Source organism: Schistocerca serialis, chromosome 4, assembly GCF_023864345.2.
Source record: "Schistocerca serialis cubense isolate TAMUIC-IGC-003099 chromosome 4, iqSchSeri2.2, whole genome shotgun sequence".
Lineage (NCBI taxonomy): Eukaryota > Metazoa > Arthropoda > Insecta > Orthoptera > Acrididae > Schistocerca > Schistocerca serialis.
In genome coordinates this window covers 239,604,521-239,630,540 of record NC_064641.1, presented here as the reverse complement: position 1 = coordinate 239,630,540, position 26,020 = coordinate 239,604,521, and positions in this window count along the sequence as shown.

Sequence of the window (26,020 nt, the reverse complement as noted above, 5' to 3'; positions counted from 1 at the left end):
AGGACGCGAGTAAACGGGAATGTGACAAGTATTAATAAATCAGGAGAAAGGACTCCGAAACTGAAATGAAATTAGTGAGAGTTGAGAAACAAATAGGTAAACTTTCAGATCGGATCGTACGTAAAAGTTGTAATCCTAAGATAATGAAATATAACGATGAAGGCGTTAATGACGATTTAGGGCAAAATTATTTGTTTTATGAATGTCAGACGAAAAAGTGTGTGAATGTTAATGCAATGAAAGATTCTATGTGCCAAAAGGAAGCTGGAGTGAAGCTGAATTTGGTGGAGTTAGATCGTATAGAAAATTCTAAGGAGGTGCTAACCAGCGTTAACGATTATAATGATGAAGGTGATAATGTTTCAGGTGATATTGTGTCGGTCAAAGTTGTTAACGAGGTTAATAGTGGCCGCGTAGCATTAGTCTCGTCAGCTGTTGATGAATTTGTGTGTGTAGTGGCGGATATTGGTGAATTATTTTTGAAGGAAGGTAGTAATGTTGTTCTTATGTGCTGAAGTTATGGAAGTTGAAGCCGCTGGTACTGATACTTCAGAGGAAGGAATCTGTGCTAATGGAGGTTATCCCGAAAATATGGGTGGGTCTGCGGAACTTGAATGTTTGTTTGAGAATGAATGTAGAACTGAATTTGAATTTCGATGTGAAATTAATGTGGCGCAGGAGCGTGTAGGAGAGGAAATGGTATTATGTTCAGGTTTAAATCAAAAGGAAGCAGAATTTAATGGTACTGTTGATTCTGAAATTGCATGACGCTGTAGCTACAATTTATTTGATGTAACGGCAGAGGATGGTGAATCTATGAACAGATCTTATATTGGTGATATGTCGACGGGGGTAAATGAGATTTTATGTAGCGAGTTGTATGATGTATCAGCGCCTGCTGAAAGTGCTGTTTGTGAGGGTGTTTGTAAAGACGTGGAAGTAAAAAGTACTGCTTCATTTCATGATAATGATGTTGTAGTTACTAATATCGATAATTTTAAGGAAGAACACAGTGAATTTGATTCTGATATAGAAAGTGATATTTGGATGGTATCTTAAGAATCAATATGATTTTACTGTAACTGATTGCAGATGGCTCGGTAGAACATTATGAACGTTATTGCCTCGTTTGTGGACTCGAGAGAAGTTTAAGATAGCGAGAGGTCTAGAAGGCAGAAAAAATGAAACTGGGGCGAAAGAAGAATTTAATGAATTATTTTGGGACAAGTACGAAATTGAGGGGTGGATCGAACAGGACATATGTACTCTAGAGATGGAAGAGAAGGGACGAGACATAGAGAATGATTTATTGAGGGAACAGAGCTTAGAGCGAAAAGAAATTATTAATGTACAGCCTATCATTCAAATTGAAGTAAATAACGAGAAAATAGATGTAGTGCTATATTCCGGAAGTGTTGTGTCGGCAGTGTCGGAAAGTTTTGTGCATAGGATAATGAATAAGAAATTAGTATTACTACCTGTAAATAGAGCAAAAATTAAAACGGCAGTTGGCGGTTTAAGTAAGCCGACAAGGCAAGAAGTGCTCTTCGAATTCAAGTGCTAGGAGAACCATTATAGGATGCTTTGTAGTTAATGGACTTGTAAAAGATGTGGTGCTGGGAACAGATTTCTTATGTAAATATAGAACTTCGCTTCACTGCCTGGTAAGGTCCTTGGATTTTGAAATTCAGGGTGAAAAAAGGATAGTAAAATTTGACGGGGGACAACCTGATTGCACACACCATAATTACACATGCCTGGGATGAAGATAAAAATATGTGTGACAAGTTTGAAGGGGTAATTTGCAATGTTTTATTTCAGGATTTACTGTAACTTGTTTGTTGCCACGTCGCATAAGTTTTTTTTTTGCGCAAGGTCTGTGCAATTATGAAGAGACAGTTTAGATGCACATTTGGGTGCGAGGAGGTCGGAGAACTCAATTATTTGGTGAACGGTACCAAGTCAAATATCAGTGCACAGTATAGATATAAATTAGGGTTTTGCTGGGTATATAAAAGAGTTATTTATGTGTATGTATGTTTAGACTTACGCTGTTGGATGTTTTTATGTTAGCTGTAATTTCCAAATTATAAGTTATGGTCACGCCAATTTCGGTGCATGGACGTTGGAGAAATTTGGAAAATGAAAATTAATAATGCTTACTTAGGAAGACAGATGTATGTTTATCTGCTTATCTGAGGATATTTTGAGGGAATAATTTTTTGTTGTATGGAGTAACGATGTGTGTACGCTTCTTTACTGCAAGGAATAAAACTAGCGGGAGATTTGTCGATATTTGTTGTTAGTTTTGAGTCCAAGGGAGCTATTTACATTAAAAGAAAATTTTAATTTGCCGATGAAGTCGATTGGGAATCTCACGATATGCATGTCTCTAGTGGGTCTTGAATAACGTGTCAGAATTATTGAAGAATTTACGAGCATCTTGCAAACGCTGTAATTCAATTGTTCACTCTATAGTTTCGATCTGTTTGAGTCTATACCACTGGGGGAAGCGTTCAGTGCAGATCCTGGATGGTTTCGGAAAGTGTCTGTTTTCTGGTATCTACATAAATTCGAATTTGAACAGATTTGTTCCCGAAAAATGTTGGCGATGGAATGCAGAGCCATACAGAATTTCAGCGTGGTACTCGGCTGCATATTTGTGGAGCGCCGCTTGTGAAGAAAACGGTCTGTGATCGTGAGCGCAGTTGCGCCAATAATTCTGCGGCATTTAAATAGAAAGTTGATTTTGATAAATGTATAGTTTTACTTGGCATTTAATTAATATGCTGCAATTCGTAATTTATGTTACATATAAGTTTCTTTAACTTTAAAGCATGCTGCATAAACATCACTACAAATAACTACGCTATTGATCTGGTGCTTAGGATATTTATGTTATTGTATGTATTATGAACTTGTGTCTTGTAAATGTGGGTGCTACTTCATAAAATATATCATTTTATGAAGTGGAATATGTGAGGTAACGAGCATTTTGCGCTCGTTTAAATATATGCATGAGAGAGTCAGCCTTGAGGAGTTTTGAAACAAGCCCAGTCTGCCACAAAGAGCGCAGTTTCACCAGGAATGGCGAAACTCACAGACGTCTATTGTCTATTGAGGCCTGAGCACTGTAGTGTGCGAGTGAGACAGACGAGAACCTAAGTCATAGGCAAACCCAGTAGAAGCTGTTTGTGGCCGAGGAGACGTAGCAGTGTTAAATATGGCAGGCCTAAGGTCGGCCAAAAAGGGAAATATTTATGAGTACTCTTTAATTCTGTAGTAATTCAGGGAATGAAACCACAGTAATTTTAATCTGCCATCCTTTATAAATTTTCATGGTGATCTCAATAAAACCTGAATATTGATCATATGTATAATATTTAAGATTTACTGTTGAAGTGAAATTCACAAGTGTTCTAACAAAGACATGAATGCTAAAATCTGAGAGCTTTAGTGTATCTTAACGATCGACGTTTCATATAGAAGCACATCATTAAAACGACAAACATTATAAATATCAACTCTATAACTTCATTTGTTTAAAAAATGTAGTAAATTTAAATTATCAGTATTTCAGTTAAGCATCAGATCATCATTTTCTCCACACAAAACACATTGAACGATAACAGCAATTCGCTTACCAAAATTGGAACTTCGCAGTATTTTAAATAAACTGCATAATAACTGAGTGACCTGAAGAATCAGAAATCTTCACGAAGTACATGAAAGATGAATAAGCATTTAAGAATGCACCTGACCGAAACATGAGTCTACGATTATGAAGTTAGCAGGATAAAAAAAGTGGTTCAATTGGCTCTGGGCACTATGGGACTTAACGTCTGAGGTCATCCGTCCCCTAGAGCTTTGAACTACTTAAACCCAACTAACCTAAGGACATCACAGACATCCATGCCCGAGGCAGGATTCGATCCTGGGACCTAGCAGCATCGTGGTTCCGGACTGACGCTCCTAGAACCGTTCGGCCACAGCGGCCGGCAGTTAGCAGTATAGAAAGAGGGTGATTAGTGATAATTAAAACATTGTTAGGTTTAACGCTTCTCATATTTTACTTATAATTTATGAAGAGCGATTATCAATCTCTATTGTACACAGATTTTACGGAACCGGAGAGACTGGAGGCGATAGACAGTATTTAATCGAATAACTTCACAACGATAAGTATCGGTGTCTCAGTACATCGAGACTTCCCTTTCGATACATACAGGGTTTTTCAAAAATGACCGGTATATTTGAAACGGTAATACAAACTAAACGAGCATCGATAGAAATACACCGTTTGTTGCAATATTCTTGGGACAACAGTACATTTTCAGGCAGACAAACTTTCGAAATTACAGTAGTTACAATTGTCAACAACAGATGGCGCTGCGGTCTGGGAAACTCTATAGTACGATATTTTCCACATATTCACCATGCGTAGCAATAATATGGCGTAGTCTCTGAATGAAATTACCCGAAACCTTTGACAACGTGTCTGGCGGAATGGCTTCACATGCAGATGAGATGTACTGCTTCAGCTGTTCAATTGTTTCTGGATTCTGGCGGTACACCTGGTCTTTCAAGTGTCTCCACAGAAAGAAGTCACAGGGGTTCATGTCTGGCGAATAGGGAGGCCAATGCACGCCACCTCCTGTATGTTTCGGATAGCCCAAAGCAATCACACGATCATCGAAATATTCATTCAGGAAATTAAAGACGTCGGCCGTGCGATATGGCCGGGCACCATCTTGCATAAACCACGAGGTGTTCGCAGTGTCGTCTAAGGCAGTTTGTACCGCCAAAAATTCACGAAGAATGTCCAGATAGCGTGATGCAGTAATCGTTTCGGATCTGAAAAATGAGTCAATGATTCCTTTGGAAGAAATGGCGGCCCAGACCAGTACTTTTTGAGGATGCAGGGACGAAGGGACTGCAACATGGGGCTTTTCGGTTCCCCATATGCGCCAGTTCTGTTTATTGACGAAGCCGTCCAGGTAAAAATAAGCTTCGTCAGTAAACCAAATGCTGCCCACATGCATATCGCCGTCATCAATCCTGTGCACTATATCGTTAGCGAATGTCTCTCGTGCAGCAATGGTTGCCGCGTTTGAATTTTGTATGGATAGAGGTGTAAACTCTGGCGCATGAGACGATACGTGGACGTTGGCGTCATTTGGACCGCAGCTGCAACACGGCGAACGGAAACCCGAGGCCGCTGTTGGATCACTTGCTGCACTAGCTGCGCGTTGCCCTCTGTGGTTGCCGTACACGGTCGCCCTACTTTTCCAGCACGTTCATCGGTCACGTTCCCAGCCCGTTGAAATTTGGAAACAGATCCTTTATTGTATCGCTTTTCGGTCCTTTGGTTACATTAAACCTCCGTTGAAAACTTCGTCTTGTTGCAACAACACTGTGTTCTAGGCGGTGGAATTCCAACACCAGAAAAATCCTCTGTTCTAAGGAATAAACCATGTTGTCCACAGCACACTGGCACATTGTGAACAGCACACGCTTACAGCAGATAGACGACGTACAGAATGGCGCACCCACAGACTACGTTGTCTTCTATATCTTTCACATCACTTGCAGCGCCATCTGTTGTTGAAAATTGTAACTACTGTAATTTCGAAAGTTTGTCCTCCTGAAAATGTACTGTTGTCCCAAGCATATTGCAACAAACGGTGTATTTCTATCGCTGCTCGTTTAGTAATTATTGCCGTTTCAAATATACCGGTCATTTTTGAAACACCCTGTATATGAACACGAAACTCTATTTACGATACTACTCATGTGAAGATTATGACTACCTATTGTACGATACTGTTGAAATGTCATTGTTCTGAATTTGATTGGACTCCTACTCAGTTTACAGAGTATATTACCAGTTAGATTCCAATTACGTACTCTGCTCTGACTAAATGCTGATGATTACTCAGGAGGAAAGATAACCTGTATGGGACTGGCGCTCGATTCAGTTACTGAAAAAATATTTGCGTGAACAACAGGCCTCCTATTGCAGTTACCAACTTAATTCATTTTTTAAACACAAGTGTTTTCGGCGATCAAATTGAAACCCAATAAGTACAGTGATCACATCATTACGCATCTCAAAAATCATAGTAGGGTTACGGATGTCACAATTTGTTTGGCCAGGCGCGCATTATTTCATCTAAAATGGATGCTGCAGGCGGGTAGGGCTATCTTTTATACATAACAAATAAGAAAGTTTGTGTGTCAGTGAATTTCTTATTCCTTCGCCCTAAAAGGACTGGACGGATTTCTATGAAATTTGGAATAGGTTATACCTGAATTAATAAATAGGCTACCTTATATTTACCCACCTGAAAAGGGGTGGGGGTGAAAAACGAGTGTAGCGCACGTCACGCGAATACCCACAATTTAGCATATAGTATTTGAGAGTGAGAGCTCTCAGTAACTTGAAACGAACTTAACGCATGATATCAACCCTTACAAAACACTTTCTCGTTCACAATCTTCTCAAAAGGATGAAAGGAAAAAGTTAATCGCAAGTAAATGTGATGAATAGTGAGTGTAGGCGAGATACCGCACAGACGTCTCACAGAAATGAAAACAACAAATAAACCGAAGTGTAATATGTTATAGCAAAGGAATTCAATAGTCAAAACTTAAAAAATGGACCCAACTTCAAAAACGTTAAAATGAAACGTTTTGATAGAGCACAGAGTAACTGTGTGACTCGGAAACTGTTGCGTTCATTTGTTGCAGATTATGTGACAAACCATTATGTTTTCATCATTTCCTTGAGAGTGATCACATTAACATCAATACGAACTCCTAAATCGGGTAAGGAGGCATATCTCATCACTTACCAGGCATACAAATGATGTGCATCGGTAAAAGATTCCTATCATATGACACACGTACTCCCACTAATGCCATATACGACACACGAGACGTGTTTTCCGGTAAAGGATTCGGTTGACCCGTCGCCTTGTCATCAAACTTTTGCGGTTCCCATTCGAAAGCAACTTCCTTGCGGCTGTTAATAGAGTAGTCGTGCAGAATCAACTTTCATTACAGGCTCCTTCGTTACACCTCGGCAAACGGACATTCTACCACGACACAGACACAAATTTGAACACAGCGAAGAGCGAGAAAAAGGTAAAAAGATTGTAAAGAGGTAACTTTGAATACAGCTCGCCGGCTTTGCTTTCCAACGCTGTGACTACTTAACTACGACGTCGTGGCTGTCATAGCTTGCACTTTGTTTCACTTCTTGTGCTTGGGCCGTTTACTGTTTCTATTTTGCTTTTTTTTTCACAGTTCAATAAACCTTCTTCCTATTTTCGTGCCTGATTTATATTCAGTTTTTGACTGCTGTCAATTGGGCCTTCTTACCACCAAATCTGAGGGGCTGCAAGAGGTAGTTTCCCTTGTAAGTAACAAACGATGTTCATCAAGTTTCTCAGTCCTTCCTCTAGGACCTGACTTTTTGTCCTTTACCTTCGTACACGTCCTTGTTGACCGTATCGCTTATTACGTAGTAAGGACAGTTGAAGGCATTGGAACAGACAGGAGTGCTATTATACGTCTATTACTATCAGGCGTCGTTTCAAAGGGCACTGCTTAACAGATGTCCACAAGATTCTTCAAAATTAGGTAAGTGCTTAAAAATCTTTGGGGTTCGACTAATATGAGCCGATTCCAACAGACACACTGGTCTGACAATATCGACCTAGGTACGACTACAGTCCTTTTAGATCGCGTACGAATATGAAATTTCTGGAGAGAAATATAACGTATTTCCGTCATTATTACGTGATTTAAGTGGAAGTTTATTTGCTTTAACAGCTAACTGCGCAAATTATAACTTATTTCTTATGTGAAAATTATAATGGAGAACATTTAAAAGCAAGAATATTTCTGGTCCTTTCGACGTATCGCTGCAGGTACGGTAACTTATAACACCACTGTTGTCTGTTACAATCCTTTCAATCCAGTTGGGATAATGTGCATATATAAATGGCTCTAATTTTTAACCTCACATTTATTGGTATGTAGTTTACTATTGCCTCACATTTAGAACTTATTGAACTCTACATTTAACAAGGCATTCATGTTCCATTATTGTAACTGTTTCTTTATATGTCTTTAGTACTGAATATGGCCACACCCAGTGCCAAAATCTGCATATGCAATTAATATTGCTTGCCACTGATTACGCCGGCCGGAGTGGCCAAGCGGTTCTAGGCGCTACAGTCTGGAACCGCACGACCGCTACGGTCGCAGGTTCGAATCCTGCCTCTTGCACGGATGTGTGTGATGTCCGTAGGTTAGTTAGGTTTAAGTAGTTCTAAGTTCTAGGGGACTGATGACCTCAGAAGTTAAGTCCCATAGTGCTCAGAGCCATTTTTTTGGAACCACTGACTACTGCACACTTTAATACATGGAACTCATTCAAAGTTTATGGTGGATTACAAGCACAGACAAGTAGTAAGTCTATCGCCATAACCTTCCTTCAATGAAGTGTGAATGTGTTACAGTGTGCACAAATCTCCATAAAACTATTTTCTTTCATGTTATTGTGATATAATTATATAACGTCAAATTTGTTTAAATTAAATGTTGGAAGAGAGGTGGCCAGCTTTGCTGCCTCTAGATCGTGGGCTCCCGGTCTCGATTCCCGGCTAGGTCTTCTTCGCTCGGCTGCAGGGTATTTGTGTTGCCCTAAGCATTCCATGTCATCTACATCACAAAGACGCCGTTGTTGTGTCTAGTTGAAAAACTTGCACCAGGCAGCCGAACCACCCTAAGGAGCCTTATGGCAAATAGTGCCAACACGATCATGTTATTTCATCGGTACATATGAGACAACATTCGCCATCAATATGCTCCAAAATGTCAGCGTAAAATTGGAATTTTTCCGTGGCTCAAACCTCAGATTCTACTAGCGGCAGAAATTTAGAGTCAAGTGTTCTGCATAGCGCTTGGTCTAGTGACTATTTGTATAGCCGACAGAAGTGTCTTCGTGCTATAACTTTCCTACGGCACATTATCAAACTATGAATATTACGTATTTCCTCCGGCTTAGGCAAATGGATCAAATCAGTTGATTCTTTTTGCATTAGATGTAGCCTATTGTACGCTTGAAGGAGCTTACGGAGGCACCATTTAGTTCCTGGATGTTTGATTATAAAACCCTGAAAACACATAACTAGCCGCAGCAAATTGCCAAAACATTAAAGATACACCCTTCCGTTTTCAAAAATCGTCATCCGTTATCGAGAAACACCTACGAAATATTGTTTTTTGATACGAAAACCTGAAAATATTCTTATTATTTTTACCTGTTTCCGAGATACCGACGTTCAAATACACCCTACTTGCACAGATAAAATACGTAAGTGCAATCCGATATGATAGGCAAACGCAGTATATAAACTGACGTCGCACGGAGAAATTTGGTGTAAAGTGTCTCCGCTATCATGAGATGGGTTCTAGGAACCCACGTTGTAGTGCTGAAACGTGTGCAAAATTATTGTACACGTGCAATCCGGCTTGAGGTGTAAAAAATTTTGCTTTATGTCAGTTTCACATAAGTAAACTATCAAAATTATATTGACCTGCGGCGTTCATTTCATATAAGCGAGATATCCTGCTGTGGCAGGAAAAAGAAGGGAACTAGTGGAAAAGCCCTCCCGCTGCAGTACCAAACAGGTGAATATACTCCTGTTTAAGAAGACTCTGACTGAAAGGAGGGGTGTCAGTACCTCATTCTGTCTTCCTCACCAAGTTTAAAAACTTTTCTAAAAATTTTGGCATGTGAACTATGTTACAGCTTCTCCCTCTCGTAAATAATTAAATGTTGTTTGTTTCATATAATTAGAAAAAAGAGAAGACGGAAATATGTTAGCGACGGATGCGAATTAATTAATCATCACTATCTGCTCCGCCGCTAATATCGTGATAGATGACCATGTAAAGAAACAGTATTTCAACGCTATTTGCGTAGAACAGCTGTCATTCTTTAAATGGGTCGGACTTCGCGGCGTAGTATTTGCGTAGAACGATAATGTTTCATTAAATACATCAGACTTACGAGACTAAATCATGGAAAAAACGATGATTCCTTTACTGATCATTCAATATGGATCTAAGGCCGCAGCAGTGGTTCAAATGGTTTAAATGGCTCTGAGCACTATGGGACTTAACATCTGAGGTCATCAGTCCCCTAGAACTTAGAACTACTTAAACCTAACTAACCTAAGGACACCACACACAACCATGCCCGAGGCAGGATTCGAACCTGCGACCGTAGCGGTCGCGCGGTTCCAGACTGAAGCGCCTAGAACCGCTCGGCCACTCCGGCCGGCGGCCGCAGCAGTGGCAGCCGAATAGTACGATCACCGTATTAGCAAGACCAACGTCTATTTCACTCCCCAAACTTCTGTAAAATACCGCCAAAAACAAGGCTAGGACAGAAAATAATAGTCATATTACCCAAAATTGAGGTATAGCTCAAATGTAATTATTCGAAATCGTACAACAGCATCACCTTCTGCTTTGTGTGAAGACAGATAAGGCGCCAAAAAACAAATGACACAAGATGAAGAAATCAGACGTATCAAATATATTTCTGACAAAACCATAAGGAGAAAATCACAGAGATTATAATTTCTATAGCATCTGAGATCCTGGAAGGCTGTGGACTCATTTTACAATGTCCTATTACAGACCATATTCACGCATTTTTACGCTGAGAGAGAAGGAGACAGTGGTAATGGGAAAGAAACTATAAAGTAACAAACGCTGGAACACAGCAGACAGTTGTTGTAGTATAGAAAGAGTGAATGAGAACTTGGCTCCGTGAGAGAAAGCGAGGGACACAGTGGCAGTGGAACATAGCGAGCTGTGCTATGAAAAGAGTGAAGGAGACATTGCCAGTGAGAGCGGAATAAAGAGAAGGATAAAGTGAAAGTGGGTCACAGCCAGTGATAATGAGTGGCAGAATATAACAGTGACCACGAGGGAGATAGAGATAGTACCAGTGGGACAGTGGGAAAGAATGAATGAGAGAGTAGCAGTAAGAGAGAGCGAGAGGCAGACAGTGACAGTGGTAGGAGACATTAATAGTAAGGTAAAACGAAGGAGACTGTGACAGAGAGACACAAAGAGATAATGACAGTACGTTGAACGGAATTAGTGAGTGAGAATGGGCAAGTGTGACTGGATGGGCAAGAGTGACTAACAGCGATGCACTGGTGGGTGTGAGAGCGTTACGATTGGAGAAACTTGTGGGAGCGAGAGGTAAGTTGCATGTTAAATAGAGCGCAAATGGGTTTCCATGCCAAAGCTTTTAGGAAAATTTTAAAAGGTGCTGAGGATGGTAGAATGAAACAGTTGGTTCCAATTTTCATTAACTAGAAGCATAATAGAATGAAACAGTTGGTCCCAATTTTCATTAACTAGAAGCATAATCACCTTCCGATAAGAGTAAAAGAGTAATGTGCTGGTTTCATATACTCTCCTTACCACGTCACGTGTCGGCAGGCAGAGCCAAAAGTGGGCTTTCAGTCCAAAGGTCGCCACTAGTGGCAATTTTTTGAGCCGTCAGTGCTAGGATTTTGGATTTTATGTATCTTTACGGAAAGTATACTTTTCTTCTCCTTTTTCGGCCTTTCCCGTCTTCACCACGGGGATGACATATGATGTATCCGATTCTGCAATATTAGTGGCTGGTGGTTGGATGCATTTCATGCCGCCACCACCTACTTCGGGAAGGAATCTGTGTGATCCACCTGTCTGCTTCTAGCGTAGATCTCATGTTCATGTATGGTAATGTTTTCTGTTTGGGTAAAGTGCAAGTGAGTCGAAAAGCGGTTACCAGCACGGTATTTACCTAGCTGGACGTGTAGAACCCCCTAAAAACCACATCCAGTTTGTATGGCTCACCATCCATCGTCGTAGTTCCTGAAAGTATGCCTTTAACAAGGTCTCCCACTTGAATATGCTGTCTTTTCATAATGTGCTACTCCGATGGATGCCGTAGAAATGCAGTTAGATTATTGTACAGATTTATCAGGTTAAATATTTACTTTTGGTTCGGGAATGACCACAATCCATACTTCCAGACGCTTTAGATGTTAAGCAAATTTATCAGTGCAGAGACGTAGTACAGACGAAATTGTGCTGCCGTTAGCCTCAGTTACAGGAAGCTGCAGTGTATCACTTCACTCACACTAAATGATTTAGTACTACTTATCCGCTTATGTTCAGACATGAGTAGGAGAATTATTCTTACAAACCACACAGAAAATAGCATGAAAGAGCCTTTTTCTCTTCTGTTACCGAGGATCACGGAGTCAATCAGCGCTTTATGACAGCGCGGTCGATAGCACTCTTCGGATGTATGGATGGATTCAAATGGGCTGAAGGAACAAGATCTGCATTCTTCCATCCGACTATGGAAACCAGAGCTATGTACGAGGGGTTACTGAAAAATTCTCGACCCACCCATGAAATACTTGGCTTAGCCGAATGTCAATTTAGCAACTAATAATGCATTCCTTTGCTAGATTCCATACCAATTTTTCATTAATACCTTTTTTCAAGATACTGGAGTTCTAAGCCTTCAAGGTGCACACATTTTTAAAAACCGATGAAGAAAGGAAGCTTGTGGTCATCAAATACTTGCTCGAAAATGGCATGAGTGCACAGAAGATACATAATGACTCGATGGAAACATTAGGGGAGGATTCCGCTGCCTATTTCTCTGTGAAAAAGTGTGTGGCGGAATTAAAGCGGGGCAACACCCCTGCCCAAGATAACCTCGCATTAACTGCAAGTGTGGAGGAAAACGTCACACTTGCAGTCAACGATATCATCGTGGCAGACTGCATTTTCACAGAACGCTACATTGCTGAGAGATTGGGATTATCTCAGGTACGCGTTGGACACATGATAAGAATTGTAACTGAGACACACACGGCCTCATGTCCATGAATCCAAGGCTGACAGCAGAAGAAAACGCAAGAGATACGTCATACCCGCCGAAAACTTGACTCTTTTTGAGGCAGATCCTGTGATATTTCTCAAATGTTTTGTGACAATGGATGAAGGATGGATTCACTACTTTCAGCCCGAATCGAAGTTCAATCGAAACAGTAGGGACACCCCTCCTTACCCACCCCCATCAAGTTCAAGTCAGTCACATTAACAGAGAAGGTGACGGGATTTTGGGATTCGAGGGATGTTAGCCCCGCTCAATACCTCTAAGAAGGTGAAACAGTGAAAGGAGAATCTTACGCGGTTAACTGATACGTTTCTGGGAGGCAACCTAACTGAAATTCGTCGGGATGTTGACAAAACGGGTGCTCTTTCGTCAGGATAACGGTCCTCGTACTGCAGCGGACAGTTTTACAGAGGAGGTTCCAACAAAACAAGAGGTACTTAGCTACACATTGTTTACTATCAATGTTGTTCTAATCATAACAGATTCGCGTAACATCTAGGAACTTGAAAAAGAACTCTTACGTATTCTATGATATTTCAGAATTGTAAACAACCTGCACCCGTTCTTAGGCGAATTTTCCACTAGGATTAGGGGTGCACCTCGCTGAGTTTTTAACGAAAGCTTGGCGCCGTAGTGGTTGCTCATAGAACTAGGTTACGTGGCCGCCACCTGTTAAACGTCTCACTCTGTGCTAACAGTTCATCGTCTGAAGCGCGCAGGTGGATTCACGGTTCTACACTAATTGCAATGTGCATCACTCATGCAGCCAAGATCTATTTCGTCCGCTACCGAAGAAATTTTTGATACAAACATACTGATGAGCAATAGTAACTTCAGCCGTAAATTTCACTTGGAGGTGTCTCCGCCTTGGTATCGGCCGAAATATTGAGGCAAGAAATCAACCTCTTCCAACTGACCCATAATCTTGATATCACATGGAGTATTTATTACGCCGGGACAAATTCATTGATGTATATTAAGTGCGTGCAGTAACGTGAAAGACTGCCAATTATTTGGGTCAAAAGGAATTCAGGAATCACGATAATTTAATAATAGGCTAGTTATTGAGGAGTGGAACAACAGAATGATAATCCCTTTTAGCTTCATCGTATTCAGAGATTGAGCCTACAATAAATTACACGGTCTTCAGTAGGCGTTAAGGAGTCTAAGAAGTCTATTAGCCAATGAAATGAAGATTAAACTTTTATTCACAAAAGAAATGGAAGATCTAAATCACCTATTTCACAATATTTCCTTTACGTCATCTAGTAGAACCGGAAGACAATTGTCCATCAACGATTTCCTTTGACCTCACGTAACACAAGCCGTGTTCGACAGAACATAGTCCATATCCATATCGCAAGTATTTTCAAGAAATGAATGTTCTCCCGCAAAAGACGCGAAGATGTCTGGGTGACTTCAGGATAGCTGCACTGCCATCTGTAATCATATGCAGCGACTTGCTCATTAGCCTGGTATATGTATTCGCTGTGTTAAGACGTAGTATCTATAGCTATTCATCTCCAGCGTTCACTTCTCTGAACTTATCATTATCATCATTCTACTGTCAACATTAACACTGAGGTTGTCACCGACCTTTCAACCTTTTGTCGTTATTCTGGGGTGGAAGACAGCAGCCGTTGTCGCGGGTTGGGGATGGGAGGGGGGGGGGGTGGGGGGGGTTGGGGAGGGGCTACTTGAGGAGCTCGCCAGTTCCCCCACGTAGCTCAAACAAAAGATACAGAATGAGACTGGGAACATACTATTAAGTAAACGAAGCAAAGTAAACATGAGGTAAAAGAAAAGTGAAACGTTTTCTCCGACTAAGAAATACTGACACCCATCTCAACGATAGGTAAGCTATAGGAGAAAATATGGGTGAAAATGAAAGTCTGAGCCAGTTCTGGAGGCATCCTCAGATCGTAAAATGACGCGGAAGATTACCTCTGGTGACAGGGAGATGTTGGTTTGAGTCCCGGTCGAGCACACGTTTTAATTTCTCGCGGCACATTCATTACACTTAGTCTTTGAATTGGTGCTACTGGAGCACAACATTGTGTGTAAGCGGAGAAGAAGACGAGTCGAGATGACTCCAGAAGTAGTCATAATGTAGTTGTAGAAAAGCATGTTAATTATTGAAGACAGACGTATACATCAGGTAAACGGAAATAATAATTTGTCACATTAGTTACGAAAGAGGTCGACTGGTGAGACAAGTAGCAAGAACTACTTATTTTAGGTCACATGGTGAAGAGCGACGGCAGAAATTCCAGAAGATTACGACAGTTTGTAGCCTATGCCAATGTTTTCTAACGCATTATTGATCGGTCACTGGATAGTAAATAGTTGAGAATGGGATAAACAGGTCAGGATACAGAGTATAACAAAACATAAAATATATGATAGAGAAATTGGTTGAGATTTTCTCTGTTTCTAAATGGCTCTGAGTACTATGGGACTAACATCTGAGGCATCAGTCCCCTACAACTTAGAACTACTTAAACATAACCAACATAAGGACGTCACACATATCCATGCCCGAGGCAGGATTCGAACCTGCAACAGTAGCGGTCGCTCAGTTCCCGACTGTAGCGCCTTGAACCGCTCGGCCTCACCGGCCGGCTTTTCTCTGTTTCTGTTATGATTCTGTTATAATTGGCTACCTTTGCTAATATTAATATTTCCAAGTTCCCCTGTTAGTTTAGATGCACGACCTAAATACGCGCTCCAGTCACATTAATGCGACCTCCGGCTATGTTTAACGCCAACGGCCAATATCCACTCACAGAAAGCATATGGCAGCACTAACAGTGGAGGATACTTAACGCATGTTGGACGAAAGCGAGAAATAGCGCAGTCTTTGTCGTAATGAGGAAATAGAGTGACTTATTTGACGTCCAAAACGACATCATCATCGGTTTTCATTTCAGAGCTGGAAACATTTCCAAAACACGTAAGTTTGTGAGCTGTTCGTCTGCCACCAAGCTTTAAGTACACTGAGGTTACAAGTCAAGTATCGTGTACAAAAGCTGTAAAAGGTCAGGGCTTCGACGGAGCTGTCCTATGTACTCAGGTGATTCATGTGAAAGGGGTTCTCACGTGATTAAGGCCGAACGACGGGAATTAACTGAACGTGGAATGGTAACTGGAGCTAGATGCTTGGGACATTCCATTTCGGAGATGGTTACGAAATTCAGTATTATGAGGTCCACAGCGTCAAGAGGGTGCCGAAAACACCAAATTTCAGGCATTAACTCTCACTACAGACAACGCAGTCGCCGACAGCCTTCACTTAACTACCAAGAGAGGCAGTGTATGTGAAGGTTTGTCAGTGCTATAGTTGGAGTCACGAACGATGACGGTCGAGTTTAGGCTTGTTCTGAGCATCTACGTCACGCATTCTCCGACAGCCAATGAGTGTTTAGTAGTGTTCTCGAGCGCTCTGCTGTGAATGTATCACCCGATGCGGGCATTAGACATGATCGTAGAGAGTTATTCACTGTAATTTTATCCCATTTCTTGCATGTTTTAATCGTTGATTGTGGTGCTAAACGGCAAATTCTGCATAAGCAACCGACAGACATAATTAGCGGGATACAAGCATTCTTCGAACGCAGTAAACGTGTATGCGCCTAACGCAAAAGCCGCTTATAACCAGCAGTGACGCAATCCCCGTCCGTACCTTGACATGAGCGAACTGTAATTATTGATGAATCGGACTATAACAGACAGGCAGCACTGCATGGAATAACCGCAGAGGTCAGTGTCGGACGTACGAGTAATGTATCCATTAGGACAGTGCCGAGAAATTTGCACTTAAATAGGCGAGGGCAGAAGACGACCGACGTGAATGCCTTTGCTAGCAGCACAACATTTGTTGCGGCGCCTCTCCTGGGTTCGTCACCGATCAGTTGGAACCTAGACGACTGGAAGACAGTGGCCTGGTAAGATGGATCCCGATTTCAGTTGGCAGGAGCTGATGGGAGGGTTCCAGTGTTGCACTGACCTGCCGGAGCTATGGACCCAAATTGTCAAGAAGGCACTGTGCAGTCTGGTGGTGGCTCCATAATGGTGTGGATTGTGTTTACTTGGAATGGAGTGTTTACATGGAATGGACTGCGTCCTCTGGATGCTCGGCTGCTTGGAGACTGTTTGTAGCCATTCATGGACATCATTTTCCCAAACGAAGATGTAATTTTTATGGATGACAATGCGCAATGCCACCGGTCCACAATCGTTCATGACTGGGTTGAAGATTGTTCTGGACATTTCGAGCTGGACAATTCAAGAAATGGTTCAAATGGCTCTAAGCACTATGGGACTTAACATATGAGGTCATCAGCCCCCTGGACTTAGAACTACTTAAACCTAACTAACCTAAGGACATCACACACAGCCGGTCGCTGTGGCCGAGAGGTTCTAGGAGCTTCAGTCCAGCACCGCGCTGCTGCTACGGTCGCAGGTTAGAATCCGGCCTCGGGCATGGATGTGTGTGATGTCCTTAGGTTAGTTAGGTTTAAGTAGTTCTAAGTTCTAGGGGACTGATGACCTCAGATGTTAAGTCCCATTAGCGCTCAGAGCCATCAGAACATCACACACATCCATGCCCGAGGCAGGATTCGAACCTGCGACGGTAGCAGCAGCGCGGATCCTGACTGAAGCGCTTAAAACCGCTCGGCCACAGAGGTCGGACTGGACAATTTGATGGAACGTTTTGGCCACCCAGATTGCTCGACAGAAATGTCATCGAACCTTTATGGGACGTAACCGGAAGGTCAGTTGATTGAAAAAATTCTGCACCAGCAACACTTTCGCTATTGTGTACGGCTGCAGAGGCAGTAAGGCTCAACACTACTACAGGGGACTGCAAATGACTTGTTGAGAATAAGCCATATCGAGTGCTGCTCTTCATCAAAGACAAGAAGGCCTGACATGGCATTAGGAGGTATACCATGACATTTGTCACCTAAGTGTGTACGGTGCATCGTGAAACGTAACTGTCCCAAACAGGCTCCGTGGGAACTCTGGTGCACCATGGACCATAGACGACGGGAAATGAGGGTTATGTAGATGTGTATAGGAGAACAGGCGTGCTACTACTGAGCAACTGACCACCCATATGAAACAAGGAGCTATCAGTAGTGTCTCCCCTAGGACCGTTCGGCGAACGTTGCTGCGTATTACTCTCCGCAGCAGGTGGCTGGTTCCCGTAACCAGGCTGACTGCTGTTCATCAGCGACGAAGGATGGAATTTGCACGCCCGTAACGCTACTGGACGTCCAGTGAGTGGCGACAGGAGGACTTCTTAGCTAATTCATGTTTTATACTTATTCAACTGATGGCCGTTGGCGTATACGGCGTGAAACGTCTAAAAGTTAATACCCTGCAACAATCGTCGGAAAGTTATGGTCTGGGGAAAGTTTTCTTGGCGTTCCCTGAGTTACCTCGTTATTATGGAAGGCACAGTCGATCAACACAAGTATGCCTTTATCATTGGGGATCCCACCAGTACCTGCTCTTTTTTCCCCTCGGCACGATGTCATCTACCGGCAGGGCAATGCAACGCGTCATACAGATCACTGTGTACACACGTGTTTCGAACAGCACCATGATCGTTTTACCAAACTCCTGGAATTTAAACCCAGTTTATAATCTATGAAACCCCCTCGACTGGGCTGTTAGCGCCGTGTGTCCTCAACCGAGAGACCTAATACAGCTGGCCACAACGTTAGAGTCGGCAGGGCTCCACATAACTTGTCTGTACCTTCCAGAACCTCATTGACTATTGCTTGACGTTTCGTTGCGGTCCTGGATGCAAAAGGTGGCTACTCAAGCTTTTGACAGGTGGTCACGTTAATGTGACTGGACAATGCAGAAAAAGAAATTATTTTTATTTCTTCAGTATAAGCTGATCAAACTTAGTACATTTAGTGCATTGATAGAGATTTTCCAGTCGTTAATGCTCCTCTCACAAGCAAATACGTGCGCGTCTCTGCATGCTAGTGGTGACTGGAAACCGCAGGATCTGATCGGTTCTCCACCCGCAGCCAGGAAGACGCGCTCCAGCCTCAGCGCAACCTCGCCCACCTGCCGCCTCCTGCCGGCGTCAGCGCCCTGGCGCGCCGGATCCCTCGTGTAAGCGGTCTCCGTTCGCTCTCGAAATGAAAGCCGAGATTTAACGACTGCCGTGAGGGAGAAAATTAATTTCGGTGGCCGGGCAGAGGAAGGACGGCACAGAGGTAACGCAGTGAAACCCGCGCTAAGAGCCACCGCGGCTATCGATCTCGGCCCTATCACAGCGCCCGGCCTGGTTTATGTGTTTAATTGAGTCCATAAATCATGCAAGTATGGTGCCACGAGCTTCATTAACGGATGGGTCGCGGTCGTCACATGCCGCCTCTTGACAAAACGGTTGGCGAACTACGCCACACCCTGCACAGATCTTTCGTTCATGGGTGTGAGCTGTTTACCGTGCAGTGAAACTGTATGGTATCTCTCACGACCTTGATTAGTCTGCGAAACAGTGTCCTTTGTGTTTTAATACAGGAAAACATTTATTTGTAAGAGTTATCTGTGTGTGTATTGTGTATTGAACCGGGGACCTAGAAACGACGGAGAGGCTTTGTCCCGTTGTAGCCCTCAGTGGTCCACAACCCCAAAGCCGGCCACAGCGGGCCACCCACCCCACCACCGCTCCACACCGAACCCAGGGTTACTGTGCGGTTCGGTCCCCAGTGGGGTCCACCGGGAACGTCTTATACCAGACGAGTGTAACCCCAAATGTTTGCGTGGTAGAGTTATAATGGTGTAAGCGTACGTGGAGACTGTTTGCGCAGCAAGCGCCGACATAGTGTAACTGAAGTGGAATAAGGGGAACCAGCCAGCATTCGCCGAGGCAGATGGGAAACGCCTAAAAACCATCTGTACTCACTGTCATTTTGTGCTCAACAAATCCCCATCAGGATATCTATATAAAGAATACTGAACTGAAACCCAGCCTTTAAAAACGATGTCACCAAAACATGCTGGTATATCAAGACCGTATGGTTACAGGTTTGGGTGACCCATGCGAGAGCATCACGGAAATTCTGAAAAACTTAATTTACATTCCCTTTAACACAGACTCTAACTACACCGTGAAACTACGCTTACAAATTTTAATGGACACAATTTAAATGATGAATCGCGGACTATACTTTATCGCCCTAAGTATCCCATCCATAGTAACCGTGAAGATCAGATCAGAGAAATTACAAAGTGCACTGGTCATTAAGCAATCATTCTTCCCAGCTTTCAAATGTGAATGGATTCGTGGCTGTAGCACTCGAAGAACTCTCTGTCACGCAATTAACGGTGGCCTCGAGAGTGCAGATGTAGATCAAGTGCCCATGACAGTAAAGTTAACAGGCGTCCTATACAACGAATGCATGTTGTAAGGGTCCAGTGTGGGACAAACACGGTTGTGAGGATTGTGCTGAGCAAGGTGTAATGAGGAGGATCTGATCGTGCCACGGAGCGGCAAGAAAACATCATTCACAACGAATACGTTTATTAATCAGAGAAACAGGTTTGTCCTCTGCAGACGATGGCAGCTAAATCGGCCAGCAGTATGCGGACACAGTCAGCAGTAGCGGGACATGTCGCCCAGCAGTTCTGTTCGCATGGCAGCAGTTACTTCACAGACGGTCCATGGTCCCGAGGCGTCGCATCTGAGATGGTCCTCTAAGGACGGCGGCAGATAGCAGGGTCGGGGGCTAATCTCCGAACCGATCTCGTTGAGGGCATGCGACCAGGAGACTCGCCTTGCAGCCCAGCCTATAGCACTCGTTGTTGTGAAGAGTTCGACCCGTGACCTCCAGTTTGGAGTCAGAGGCTGATTGCATTAGTGTATGCTGCCAGAACATTGGCTCCCACTCATGACGGTGGGTCTCATACAGCAGGCCAGGAGAATAGTGGCGTATCTGCACCCCATAAGTGATGACTCGGAAGCTGGTGCTGCAGCTTACAACAGCAGAGTCCCTACAGCGACACTTGAGACTCCTTGGAAGACAGTAGACGATTAGGTGCGTGGAGGGTCAACTAATATAGCGTTCCCTGCACCAGGGGACTGCTACAACTGAGAGTGACATTAAGAAAGGCTTCCTGTTTACACAAGCGCTTTACGTGGGCTCTGCAGTGGTGGGGGTAGCACTGACGTCATGAGTTTTCTCGTACGGACAGCTCTCCCAGTGGCTTCAGACTTTCGTTTCTCCGGTTTTCAGATGCCGTTTTCTGTTAAATTAGTGAATGAACTGTTGCGTTGTACTGGGTTTCCTTGTGTGACACTGATTTATCTCCAGAGTAGCGATATGTGTCTGTTCCATGATGTTACTGGTCTTCATTAGTGAATTGGAGCACTCAGCCGGTCTTGAACGTGGCAGTCGCTTCCGTGGTTTCCTAGGCATGCTCAGCTTTGCCTCCAAGTTGGAAGTCTGCTGGTCATTGAATCAGAGCGCTGCACTCATGACATCGTTAGTAAATAACGATAGCAAATTTGTAGTGCTGGCCTGCAATCCTGTTCCGGGGTATAACAACGAGAACGAAACACAGAACATTAGATGGACATGGACTGTACAGTTCTGAATCTTCTCAAACCTGCTTCACAAGGAAGGTTGCATTGCTGAAGAAGTGGTAAAAAGTTTAATTGGCTGAACGATTTGTACATTACAACCTGTGGCAGCTATCAAGAAGGCGTCGAAATCGGATATACCACTTATGAAACAAACATAACTATTTACTGTTATCTTTATACTTCTAGTAAATGAGGAAGTTAACTGGAAATGAATAATGCACTTAACCTATTGTGGCTTAGGACAAGGTTAATTACGTGACTGACTATGGTGAGCCCCAGGGTTTCGGTATTCAGTAGTTCTTCAGTGCCACATAGTATGCAGTAAATAGCAAATAGAAGTAGATCGTAATGAAGGTACTACGAGATCTACTCAGCACTACGTTTCCTGTCGGAATGCCCACAGAGGGGTTAGTATGGGACTGAGCGATACGCTATAACGTTTTGACTGCTAAAGAATTGTCTCCCGTGTGACAGAGAAAAATAAAAGATGTTCAATCACAGCCGAAAAGAATAATGTATTTCTAACATACTGCTGGCTGATAAACTGTGAGGGGGTTAACCGTAGAATCGGCGAAGGAAAGTACATATGGATAACACTGATAAGAAATGGGGAATGGGTGATAGGACTTGTATTAAGACTTAAAGGAACAATTTCTGTGGCATTACTGGGAGCTGAAGAGAGTGAAAACCACTGGAGAAGACAGATATTGGAATACATTTAACAAATAATTAAGGACGTATTGTAACTATTACATTTGTATGGCTCTAAATAAGGCAACTAGAGGATAGACAGTTGCAGGTCATCTGAACGATAGCCAAGGAGCCGGCGCGGCAGGACCAGGTAAGTCAGCCAAGACATGTTGTCTGTGCTGTGCTATCTCTGTCTCCTTCTCTTTGTTTGTCTCTCTCTGCTCCTCCTCCTCCTCCTTTCTCATTTCTCTCTCTCTGTCTCCCTTTCCTCGTGTGTATGTATGTATGTGTGTGTGTGTGTGTGTGTGTGTGTGTGCGCGCGTGAGTGAGTGTGGGGGATCTGTTGGACTACGAGGTACACTGAAGAGAAGATTCTGTTTAGCTTAAGGAAGTGTGCCAGTCCAGTGCAGTTCATTGTCAAACGGAAGTAAAACTCACCCTATGATCGCACGATTATGCAAGGAAGCATGAAGTCCTGCTACGTTCGTCAGCGGGCAAAGACACCAACAAACTGCCCAAATACCGAAATAGAGCATTACACCTCTACATCCTCGAAGTAGTAGCATCTCACGCATAAGGGCAGTTGGACAAGTCGAGAGGCGAATTTTGTTGCGTTCAAGGAGTATTTTTTTATGTACTGAAATGCTGAATGGTTATATTCTTACGTATAGAATAACACAATGTGTACTTTCAGACAAGAATTTGGAAGCAACTACGGCGGGTAAAATGTAGTACTAAACATCTCTCGCCATATCGCTATCCAGCAACGTGGCAGGGAGATGTTTGAAAGAAACTACTCAGGATGTAGTGCAGTCGAGAACAGGGAACTTTGGGAAGTGTTTTGGTATGTTGAGAGGATTTGTTTTAAGAACGTGTGGTTCCAGAAAACACCAACTTCACCCCAGACTGAAAGAGAAAATTAATAAAACCATGAAACCGGATAGAGTAATTTATTTCGTTTCCTCCTGGAACACAGTGAAGCTAACTTGATAACAACCCTACAGTCATCTGATTTATTGAACAAAGTATCATACCTCGAATGCCAAATGCTAGCCCGATTTGTCGATATCGTGCTCCTGCATTCATCACGTTCGTGATTCTACCTCTCTGTCCCAAGCCGTGTAGCGACCACCTCTACATCTGCCTAAATACTCTACAAGGCATCACACGGTGTTTGGTGTTGAGTACTTCGAACTGCTACTAGTCATTCCTTTTCTCCTCTTATTTTAAAATTTGTGACTTTTTTATTAAGGCCATAGAGCTATCTATCAGTATTTTGGAATTTTTTTAGAATAAGATTACATTTATCTAAGACTATTTTGTTCCATTCTCAAACTGAGCGACGGAAAACAGCCACCTATATGTCTCTGTATGGGTTCTAATTTCTCTTATATGGTCTTTGCGATCCTTATGCGAAATGTACGTTCCTGCCAATATAATCGTTCTGTAGTCAGCCGCAGTTGCCCGTTCTCTAGATATTCTCAATAGGATTTCGCCAGAAAAAGTCATCATCTCCCCAAGCACTCCCATTTGAGCTGATGAAGCGCCTCTGTAATACTTGAATGTTGATCTAACTAAGTGGTAACATATCTTGTAGCGCGCATGTGAATTAGTTCTATTTCTTCCTTTAATCCAACCTAGTGGGGATCCCAAACACCGAAGCAGTACTCATTAAGGAGTCGCACTTATGTTCTACTCTCGGTCTCCGTTATAGGTAAACCATACTTCCCTAGAATTCTCTGAACAATCAGCCATTCGCCTTCCGTCCTTCCCATTCATAGCATTTTCTACCCGTGGTCTAGGTGTAGTGTCTTTGATTCATAATCAAAACGTCTTCGGTCCCGGGTTCGGTCCCCGCCACTGCCTAAATTTTGATAAACAATCAGCATTGGCGGCCGAAGACTTCCGGCATAAGAAGTCAGCCTCATTCTGCCAACGGCCTTGTCAAAGAGGGCGGAGGAGCGGATAGAGGTTCAGGGAACTCTCTTGTCCTAGGGGTGGGAAATTGCCCCTAAAGGCGGAAGAATCAGCAATGATCAACGACATGAGGATGCAGAAGGCAATGGAAACCACCCCATTCGGATCTCCGGGAGGGGACTGCCAAGGGGGAGGTTACTATGAGAAAAAGATTGAATAATCAACGAAAGGATAACGTTCTACGAGTCGGGGCGTGGAATGTCAGAAGCTTGAACATGGTAGGGAAACTAGAAAATCTGAAAAGGGAATGCAAAGGCTCAATCTAGATATAGTAGGGGTCAGTGAAGTGAAGTGGAAGGAAGACAAGGATTTCTGGTCAGATGAGTATCGGGTAATATCAACAGCAGCAGAAAATGGTATAACAGGTGTAGGGTTCGTTACGAATAGGAAGATAGGGCAGAGGGTGTGTTTCTGTGAACAGTTCAGTGACTGGGTTGTTCTAATCAGAATCGACAGCAGACCAACACCGACAACGATAGTTCAGGTATACATGCCGACGTCGCAAGCTGAAGATGAACAGATAGAGAAAGTGTATGAGGATATTGAAAGGGTAATGCAGTATGTAAAGGGGGACGAAAATCTAATAGTCATGGGCGACTGGAATGCAGTTGTAGGGGAAGGAGTAGTAGAAAAGGTTACAGGAGAATATGGGCTTGGGACAAGGAATGAAAGAGGAGGAAAACTAATTGACTTCTGTAACAAGTGTCAGCTAGTAATAGCGAATACCCTGTTCAAGAATCAGAAGAGGAGGAGGTATACTTGGAAAATGCCGGGAGATACGTGAAGATTTCAATTATACTACATCATGGTCAGACAGAAATTCCGAAATCAGATACTTTATTATAAGGTGTACCCAGGAGCAGATATAGACTCGGATTACAATATAGTAGTGATGAAGAGTGGGCTGAAGTTCAAGACATTAGTCAGGAAGCATCAGTACGCAAAGAAGTGGGATACGGAAGTACTAAAGAATGACGAGATACTTTTGAAGTTCTCTCACGCTATAGATACAGCAATAAGGAATAGCGCAGTAGGCAGTACAGTTGAAGAGGAATGGACATCTCTAAAAAGGGCCATCACAGAAGTTGGGAAGGAAAACATAGGTACAAATAAGGTAGCTGCGAAGAAACCATGGATAACAGAAGAAATACTTCAGTTGATTGATGAAAGGAGGAAGTAGAAACATGTTCCGGGAAAATCAGGAATACAGAAATACAAGTCGCTGAGGAATGAAATAAATAGGAAGTGCAGGGAAGCTAAGACGAAATGGCTGCAGGAAAAATGTGAAGACATCGAAAAAGAAATGATTGTCGGAAGGACAGACTCAGCTTACAGGAAAGTCAAAACATCCTTTGGTGACATTAAAAGCAATGGTGGTAACATTAAGAGGGCAACGGGCATTCCACTGTTAAATGCAGAGGAGAGAGCAGATACGTGGAAAGAATACATTGAAAGCCTCTATGAGGGTGAAGATTTGTCTGATGTGATAGAAGAAGAAACAGGAGTCGATAGGGGATCCAGTATTACAATCGGAATTTAAAAGAGCTTTGGAGGACTTACGGTCAAATAAGGCAGAAGTGATAGATAACATTCTATCAGAATTTCTAAAATCATTGGGGGAAGTGGCAACAAAACGACTATTCACGTTGGTGTGTAGAATATATGAGTCTGGCGATATACCATCTGACTTTCGGAAAAGCATCATCCACACAATTCCGAAGACGGCAAGAGCTGACAAGTGCGAG